The sequence below is a fragment of the Myotis brandtii genome, unplaced genomic scaffold (genome assembly GCF_000412655.1).
Source record: "Myotis brandtii unplaced genomic scaffold, ASM41265v1 scaffold94, whole genome shotgun sequence".
NCBI lineage: Eukaryota > Metazoa > Chordata > Mammalia > Chiroptera > Vespertilionidae > Myotis > Myotis brandtii.
This window is the reverse complement of record NW_005371876.1, coordinates 353,727-363,255: the sequence shown is the minus strand read 5'-3', so window position 1 is coordinate 363,255 and position 9,529 is coordinate 353,727. Positions and strand designations below refer to the sequence as shown.

At 38.9% G+C, this 9,529-nt stretch overlaps 1 pseudogene; it reads left to right on the top strand.

Annotated features, from left to right (window-relative positions):
* LOC102245220 overlaps positions 1 to 9,529 on the top strand; it is a 22,477-nt pseudogene that overhangs the window by 3,340 nt on the left and 9,608 nt on the right.

Sequence of the window (9,529 nt, the reverse complement as noted above, 5' to 3'; positions counted from 1 at the left end):
GGGTCACAGGCTGGCTGGTCCCCATTCCTCTCTCCCCATTGTTGAGTGTCTGAGCAGTTATAGCGACAGCGTGAGGGCATGATGACCATTTGCATATTAGCTCTTTATTATATAGGATATTTGTGAGCCATACAAAATTATCAGCTTAAAAGTTAGTCTGCTATATTTTCTCAAACATTTAATTAACTCAGCCCTAATGCCTTGGCAAGGCCAGACCAAATGATTTTGAGGGCTTTATATGGTCTGTGGGCCAGACGTTCCCCACCCCTAATTTAAGACATATTTTATAAGGCTATATGCCACCATATATATGGTGAATCCTCCAATGAATCTGGGCAAAGTGAAAATTTTCCAGAAAGGATTCACCATTCTAGATGCCATTAAAAATACCCATGATCCATAAGGAGAGGTCAAAATAGCAACAGTAACAGAGTTTGGAAGAAGTCAATTCCCACCCACATGGATGACTCTTAAGGGTTCAACATATGAGTGGAGGATGTAACTGCAGATGTGGTGGAAATAGCAAGAGAACTAGAACTAGAAGTGAAGCCTGAGAATGTGACTGAATTATTGATATCTCAAGATAAAGCAAACTAATCAGGAGTTCCTTCTTATGAATGAGCAAAGAAAGTGGTTTCTTAAGATGGAATCTACTGGTGAATATGCTGTGAGGATTGTTGAAATGACAACAATGCTTTTAGAATATTTCATAAACTTAGTTGATAAATCAGTGACAGGGTTTGAGAAATTTGTTCAATTGTGAAAGAAGTTATACTATTGGTAAAACTATCAAATAGCATCACATGCTACAGAGAAATTATTTGTGAAAGGAAGAGTGAATCAATGAGTCAAACCTCATTGCTATATTATTTTAGGAAATTACCACAACCATCCAAACCTTTACCAACCACCACTCTGGTTAGTCAGCAGCCATCAACATCAAAGTAAGATCCTGCACCAGCAAAAGGTTTATGACTGACTGGAGGCTCAGATTGTGGTTCACATTTTTTCTATTTACCAGTAAAATATTTATTAATTAAGGTATATCTATTTTTCAACATAATGCTAATATACACTATAAACTACAGTATAATGTAAACACAAATTTTCTATGCACTGGGAAATCTGAAATTTGGGTCACTCACTTTATTATGATATTTGCTTTATTGCGGTGGTCTGGAACCAAACCCACAAAATCTCCATGGTACGCCTGTAAACTGCTAGGCCTGGCTGGTTGTGATTAGTCATGACTGCTAAATTTCTTCTGGAACAACTAAGGTGGCAGTAAATAAGATTGTAAATGGGCCTGTCTATTTAAAGACAAGGAAGAGATTCCAATTTATCCTGTTTTGCTCTTTTTCCCCCTAAGCATTTTGCAATTGATAAAACCCAAAACACATTTAGCCCTGAGCAACCACCACCACCTCCTCCCTTTTAAACACATGTGTGTCTCAAGAGAATGAATCCATATGTTTCTGATTCATTTACAATTAATTCATCAAAATGTTGTTTTGATGTCCAAGAAGCTTTATGGAGGATCTCTCATGAGTCTTTTTTCTTAGAAACAGGAAATCATGCCTTGCCAAGAGACAAACTCAAAACACACCAAAGGGTTTTGAGCTGAGTTTGAAACATTGGGACTTCAACATCTAAGCAAATGCCAAACTTGGACAAGAGCATCTCCTCATCTCTACATGCAAGCCAAACCCATATTTAATATCCAATTAATCTCTGGTTCTTGGAATGCCCAGCATGACCTGAGCCCTTTTGTACAAGCACCCGAGATTCCAGGTGGGCAGCAAAACAGTATGAAAATGAGAAGGACGACCAACAGACTATTTTTAAGTTCACACTAGCAAGACACTGTGAGTTTAGGAAAATGCACATCCACTGATAACCCCCTGAACACTCCCTTTTCATCTAGTTCACCTTGTTTTTAAACTATCACAAACAGGATGGCTTAACACCACTGATACTAAACACCACGGAGCCCAGGCTGTTCATTACCCACACGTTATCTCCACACACCAAACTTTCCTTTTTCAGAGATCAATGCCATTCAGTTTCTGATGCTCGAAGCACTAACACTACAATCATCTCTGTTTCTCTTACACCTGAACTCATGCAGGTTTATAGCTTAAATCAATCCCCCTCAAATGCCCCAATCTAGCCAAACAAGTCAGTTTTATTTAAATCTCATCTTATAATGCCGAAACCGGTTTGGCTCAGTGGATAGAGCGTCGGCCTGAGGACTGAAGGGTCCCAGGTTCGATTCCGGTCAAGGGCATGTACCTGGGTTGCAGGCACATCCCCAGTAGGAGATGTGCAGGAGGCAGCTGATCGATGTTTCTCTCTCATCGATGTTTCTAACTCTCTATCTCTCTCCCTTCCTCTCTGTAAAAAATCAATAAAATATATTTTTTTAAAAAAATCTCATCTTATGCTTTCAGGTCTTCAAATTTTGCCAACACCATTGCAAATTTTTCTGCATCTTTGAATCTCACCATCCTTCCTGCTTGAATCTTGATTCCTGGCTAAGGCTATACACGTCAACGGGGGGGGGGGGGGGGGGGGAGAGGCTGGATATTCATGATAATAACAGCCCTTGTTTCTGTAACTGGTCACATAGTCATAGCTGGTACTTATAACTATCTTTTTTTGCTACCCATTCTGTATTCTCTTGGCCTTTAGCAAGCACCTCAATTGTTAATAGTTATTTACCTGGGGGGTGACCCAAACCTTCATTCCTCAGAGTCTAGGCCATTTCTAATTCTTCTTGGATTAAGTTATAGTTTCCCAATTTAATTAGGATTTTGGATCAATTATCTCATCCAAAACCTTAATTCCTTGAAATGCTTGTTGATTCAGAGGCATGGGAAGCTTAAAGCTAATAACAGTCTTAACTTTCATTGTTGCATATCGTTGTGAAAGCATTTCTCTCTCTGGAACTAACATCTCTAGGCCAGCAGAGCATGCGGTTATGAAAACAGAAAGCAAACGTTTTGCTAGTGGATTACTAAAGGTAATAGTAAGTGATATTGCTGTCATTTCCATCCCTTGATTCTTGGACCCATGAATCCTGGCTATGGGAGAAATAGCACCATGTATTAGACACGGACTTGGAAAACATTATCTCAGCTCTGCAAATTATTGTCAACTAGCTGGCACTGTAAGTGAGTCTTTTAAAAATATTTTTTATTTGTTTATTTGAGAGAGAGAGAGAGAGAGAGAGAGAGTGAGAGAGAGATTTGTTGTTCCACTTATTAATGCATTGCTTCTTGTATGTGCCCTAAATGGGGATCAAACATGCACGTTGGCATATCAATTCGACACTCTTAACCATCCAGGGCACCACTGAGTCTTTAAAAGGCCATTCTATTAAGACAGCTGCTTTAGAATAATGGGAAACATGGTAAGACCAATGCATTCCAACACCACGAGCCTATTGCTGTACATCTTTTGCTGTGAAATAAGTTCCTTGATCAGAAGTATGCTGGGTGGGATACCATGACAGTCGATAAGGCATCTATAAGTCCTTGGATGACAATCTTTGCAGAAGCATTGTGTGCAAGAAAGAAAAATCCATATCTAGAGTGTCCATCAGAGTAAGAACAAAACTCTGTCCCTTCTAGGTTGGATGTGGTCCAATGTAATTAACCTGCCACCAGTTAGCTGGCTAATCACCTGGGGAATGGCGCCATATTGGAGGCTTTGTGTTGACCTCTGGCGCTGACAGAGTGGGCACTTATCCAGGGCCATAGTCAGAACAGTCTTGGTGAGTGGAAGTCAATGTTTTGGAGTCCGTTCATAAACCTTCATCCCTGCCACCATGGCCAATAGGTGTATGACACCATTGGGTGATGACAGGGGTGCTCCAAAAAGGAGCTGACTAAAAAATAAATAAATAAATATTACAAAAAGAAGGAAGGAAAGAAAAAGGGGCTGACTAGAATCCAGAGAATGGATACTCTTGGTTATTCAATCCTCCTCTGCTGAGGTCACCCTTTGGTAAGACACAAATATCTTTATGTATTTTTCCATTTCAGAGACGTCTATCCACATATCTCCTCCCCAAATTTCTTTGTCACCAATTTTCCAATCATGTTACTTCTAAGTCCTCAACCATCCAGTCAAACCATTGGCTGCAGCTCATAAATCAGTATATAGTATTTGCACATCTGGTCAACTTTTCTTCTGAGCAAAAGTGCATAATCAGATGCACTTCCCAAAGTTTTGCCCACTGGGACTATTTCACTTCACCATAGTCTTTCAGGGATGTCCCAGAGAGGATTTGGGGCTAAAGTGGTTCACTTTCAGGTAGAAACATCTGTATCATGTAGAAACATCTGCAAACCTGGCCTAAGTCCTCCCCTTTCTCTGCCAACTGATTGTAGGTCACTCCCATGCAAGCCAGGTAACAGAAAGCAGTGTACTAAGAGTGAGGACCATGGGCATTTGAGCCACTTCATGTAACTTACTTGTGCCTTTAGGGTCTTCTGAGGTCTGATTAGATATATACCACTTCCATTTGATGACTGAGTGTTGCCATGTTCAGTTTTATGTCTTATTGGGTCAGATAGCACATAGTTCATGAAGACCAGCTCAGGTTGCATGGTAATTTGGGGGCCCATGGGTAAGTGTTCAGTCTCTACAAAGGCCCAATAACAGGCCAAAAGCTGTTTCTCAAATGATCTGCAGATGATGGTAGGGCATTTCTTCAGAATCCTAAAAGCCTGCACTGCATATCACTTATGGGGGCCTGCTAAAGGCTTAAAATTGCATCCCTGCTTGCCACTGATACTGCAAGCACCATTGGATCTGCTGAATCATATGGCCCAAGAGGCAGAGCAGCTTTCACAGTAGCCTGGACCAGTTGTACAGCCTTCTCCTGTTCTGAGCCTCACTCAAAACTAGTAGCTTTTCCGGTCACTAGATGAACAGGTCAGAGTATCACATCCAAATGAGGAATATGTTGCCCCCCAAATCCAAAGAAGGCCACTAGGCATTGGGCCTCTTTCTTGGTTGTGAGAGGGGCCAGATGCAGTAGCTTATCCTTTCCCTTAGAAGGGATATCTCAATATGCCCCTCCACTGGACCCCAAGAAATTCCACTGATATAAAAGAACCCTACTTTTACTTCAATTTATCTCCTACCCTCTGACAAGGAAATTCCTTACCAATAAGTTTTATGTAGTCATTACATAAGACTCTCATTCATTAGGTCCAATTAACATAATGTAATCAATGTCATGGACCAGTGTGATATCTTGTAGAATGGAAGGTGATTAAGATCCCTGAGAAATAAATTATGATACAGGGCTAGAGAGTCAATATGTTTTGGAGTTAGGCCAGTGAAGGTGTATTTCTGGCCTTGCTAGTGCTTCTAGTGAGCCTTATGGACAAGTAAGGTCTAGAAGCAAAGAAGGGCTTGGCTTTTTTGTCCTATTCAGGCTGTCAACAGAATAGATGATGCCCACCCACATTGGTGAGGGTGGTTTATACTCAGTCTACTCATTCAAATGTTAATCTATGCCAGAAAGACCCTCACATACAGATCCAGAAATAATGTTTACCAGCTATCTGGGCATCCCTTTGCCCAGTATAGTTGACATAAAATTAACCAACACAGAGGGCAAATAGAATTTTAAGGAAAAGTGATCATTTCAACCGAGACTTTCTGATACTGGGAAAAAAAAATTGAAGTAAAAAAAAATTAAAGGATGCCCTAACCCAGTGGTCGGCAAACTCATTAGTCACCAGATCCAAATATCAACAGTACAACGATTGAAATTTCTTTTGAGAGCCAAATTTTTTAAACTTAAATATATAGGTAGGTACATTGTTATTAACTTAATTAGGGTACTCCTAAGGCTTAGGAAGAGCCACACTCAAGGGGCCAAAGAGCTGCATGTGGCTCCCAAGCCGCAGTTTGCTGACCACTGAGAACCGGTTTGGCTCAGTGGATAGAGCATTGGCCTGCGGACTGAAGGGTCCCAGGTTCGATTCCAGTTAGGGGCATGTACCTTGGTTGTGGGCACATCCCCAATAGGGGGCGTGCAGGAGGCAGCTGATCGATGTTTTTCTCTCATCGATGTTTCTAACTCTCTATCTCTCTCCCTTCCTCTTGTAAAAAATCAATAAAATATAAAAAAATCCATTTAAAAAAAAATTAAAGGAAACAGTGATGTGGTGTGGGGACATTCATGGTAAGCTGAAATTTTCATGAGGAAACAGCAGGGAGATAAAAGTATGCTGAGATATTTTTCTATCTACCTGAATCTGGAGGAAGAGGGAGGTCCACCTGCTTCTGAAAAGGCAGTAGGGAAGGGAGGCTACGCCTTCGGGATTCTTAAGTGCTAGAAAGAGCTAAGAAGGTTATGAATGCTTCCATTGAAAACCCCAGAGCTACCAAACCATCCCACTGACATCAGATGAAAGTTATCAAATTCAGGAGTTGCTCTTGGCCTTCAATATGCTATGAGTTATAAGAACAGATCCTCCCTAATTGGTGTCCCTAATTCTGGCCAACAGGATGAAGGAGAAGCAGAACCAGAGCAACTTAATTTTGAAGCCACAAAGTGTCAAACACAATTAAGAGTATATCCAATCTCTCAATAACAGAACCAAATTGTTATTCTATAGGAAACAACATATGTCATTAAGGCCAAGCAAAATCATGCTAGGTTTACTCAGTTCCATAAAGCAACAGGTTCCATTTTGGGTGGATAGCTGAGAAAAATATCTGATAACAACTGCTTAAAGAGTCACACATAATCAATTTTCATTTCTTAGTTGTCAGAAGAATTATAAATTGATACAGTAATTTTAAAAGATAGGTTTTTAGTATTTAGATGAAATATAAGGAAAATTTGACTGATCAGTCTTAGGATTCCAAATTTACAATGTGTAATTGAATAATGAATATTTAAGTTTCAAAATTTTGTACAGTCAATATTATAATTATACGGTAAGAGATTGTCAAAGAAAAATTAATTTATTAAATTATAAAATATTCTTATGAATTTGGGTTTGTCAGAAAATTAAATTATGTAAAATATATCAAAATGATAAGTGCACTTTAAATATTTTTTAAAACTGTAACTAAGTTTATATGTGGTACCAAATATTAATCAAATGCTTATTTAGAAGTGATTGATAAAATGTGCTAAATTTATAATTAGAAAAAGAAGAGGTAATGTCAGTTAGAGGGTGGAATAAGAAGCCCCAGGTCCACCTTCCCCCTTGGAGAGATCAACTGAACAACAATATAGAAACCAATTCTCTTTGTGAGTTACCCAACATTTAGTTAAGAGGCACATATACCCTAAGAAAGTGTAAAACCAGTTGCTTCAGAATTGGTAGGAAAATTCTTGACATTCCCTCAGCACAGTGCAGTGGGGTTGGGAGGAAACTCCAAGCTTCTGGCTTCTCCACAAGGAGGTTAAAAAACACTGGACCGTACAGTTAATGTCTGACATTTTTGAGGGGCTGCGTGAGACATTGGCTTCTGTCTCGCTTGAGTCTCAGTGCTGAAAGGAAAGGGTTCCAGGTTGGGGGGGCCACTGAAAATAAAGATGATATTATAGGCCTTCTCCCTGGCTCAACTCAGAGTATTCTAAGCAGAAGAAAAACCCCTAACTCCAAGCTTCTACCTGGGATGGGAAAGAACTGGAGCATTTGTCCAACATTTTGGCTTTTCAAGGGCTGTCTGAGAGACCATTTCCTTTCTCACAAATTTGGAGCCCTGATGAGACCTGGCATTAGAAACTATAGGGAACAAAAGAAAGCTGGGAGATTTGCAGCAGCTCCAGAAAATCTGCAATACAATGGACAGACATCAGAGGGAGCAAGAGATTACAAGTTTCTGAAAGGAGTCAATAATTTCCTCAAACTGGGAATTTACACACATGAGTCCAGAGAAGACATGCACAGAAAAGGTCCAAGAATCTCCCATTATCTCTAGCCAACCAGATTGGTGAAACCAGTCTATATAGATTGTGAGTGGTAGCGTGTTTTTTGGGTGTTTTTTTATATGTAGACCCCAACACAAATTTATAAGATCCTCAAACTGGGAATTTACACACATGAGTCCAGAAAAGACACATGCACAGAAAAGGTCCAAGAGTCTCCCATTATCTCTAGCCAACCAGATTGGTGAAACCAGTCTATACAGATTGTGAGTGGTAGCGTGTTTTTTTAATATGTAGACCCCAACAGAAATTTACAAGACACATGAGGAAACAAGAAAACATACTTTATTCAAATGAACAAAATAAATCTCCAAAAACCAACTCAAAAAAAACAAACAAAACTGAGATGCATGCTGTCATGAGCCGCTTAATGACAGGGAAACATTCTAAGAAATGTGGCGCTAGGCAAAGTTGTTAGTGGGCAAATATCACAGAGTGTACTTACTCAAACCTAGATGGTATAGCCTACTACACAAGTGGGATATATAGTACGGATTATTGAACCCAGGCTACAAACCTGTACAGCATGTTACCATACAAAACAACACTAAACTGAATCAAGCACAAGAGGAAATGATGCAATCAAGAGACACTATAAGTATGAGATGTGAAAGGCTATTGTTTTACAGCAAACTTTTTTTTTAGCTAGAAAGGGTACACTGTAAAATAATGATTAAAATGTATAGCACAGTAAATATATAAACCAATATCATAGCTGTCTATTATCATTATCAAGTATTTTGTACTGTACATGAACCTACCATCAGGAAGTAGGTTTACACCAGCATCATCACAGAAATACGAGTAATGTATTGCACAATGATGTTACAATGGCTATGATGTCACCAGGTGATAAGAATTGCCCAGGTCCATTATAATCTTATGGTACCACCATCTTATATGTGGTCAATTGTTGACCAAAAGGTATTTATGTGGCACATGACTGTTTATGAATTATTTTTAAAATAATTCAAAATAACTTTCATAAAGATATTCAACAAGCTTAGAAAAAACCCCCAAAGCATTAACAAAATGAGAATATAAACAAATAAATAGAAAATATTTAAAATAACAAATGAAAATTTGGAACTGGAGAATATAGTAACTGAATTTTAAAAATTCACTGGAAGGGTTAAACATCAGACTTGATCAAAAAGAAAAAAGAATCAATGGGCTTGAATTCATCCAGATCATTGAAAATTAGAGGAGAAAAAAGAATGAATGAATGAATAAAAAAAGGTGGTAAAGAAAGCCTAAAGGACTAATGGGACACCATCAATATATGCATTATGTGATTCCAAGGATGAGAAGAAGGGAGAGGAAGAGAAGAGATTTTAAAAAAGAGGCAAAAAAACTTACTTAAATTGTTGCTTAAAAAAGTCCCAAAACTGGGGAAGAAAATGTATGTCCATTTTCAAGAAGCCTAATAGATTTCAATAAGACTGAATCAAGAATCCATACCTAGACACATATTAATTAAATTGTAAAAAGTCAAAGACAGAGAGAATTATAAAAGCAGCAAGAAGAAACCACCTAGCCCTAACCGGTTTGGCTCAGTGG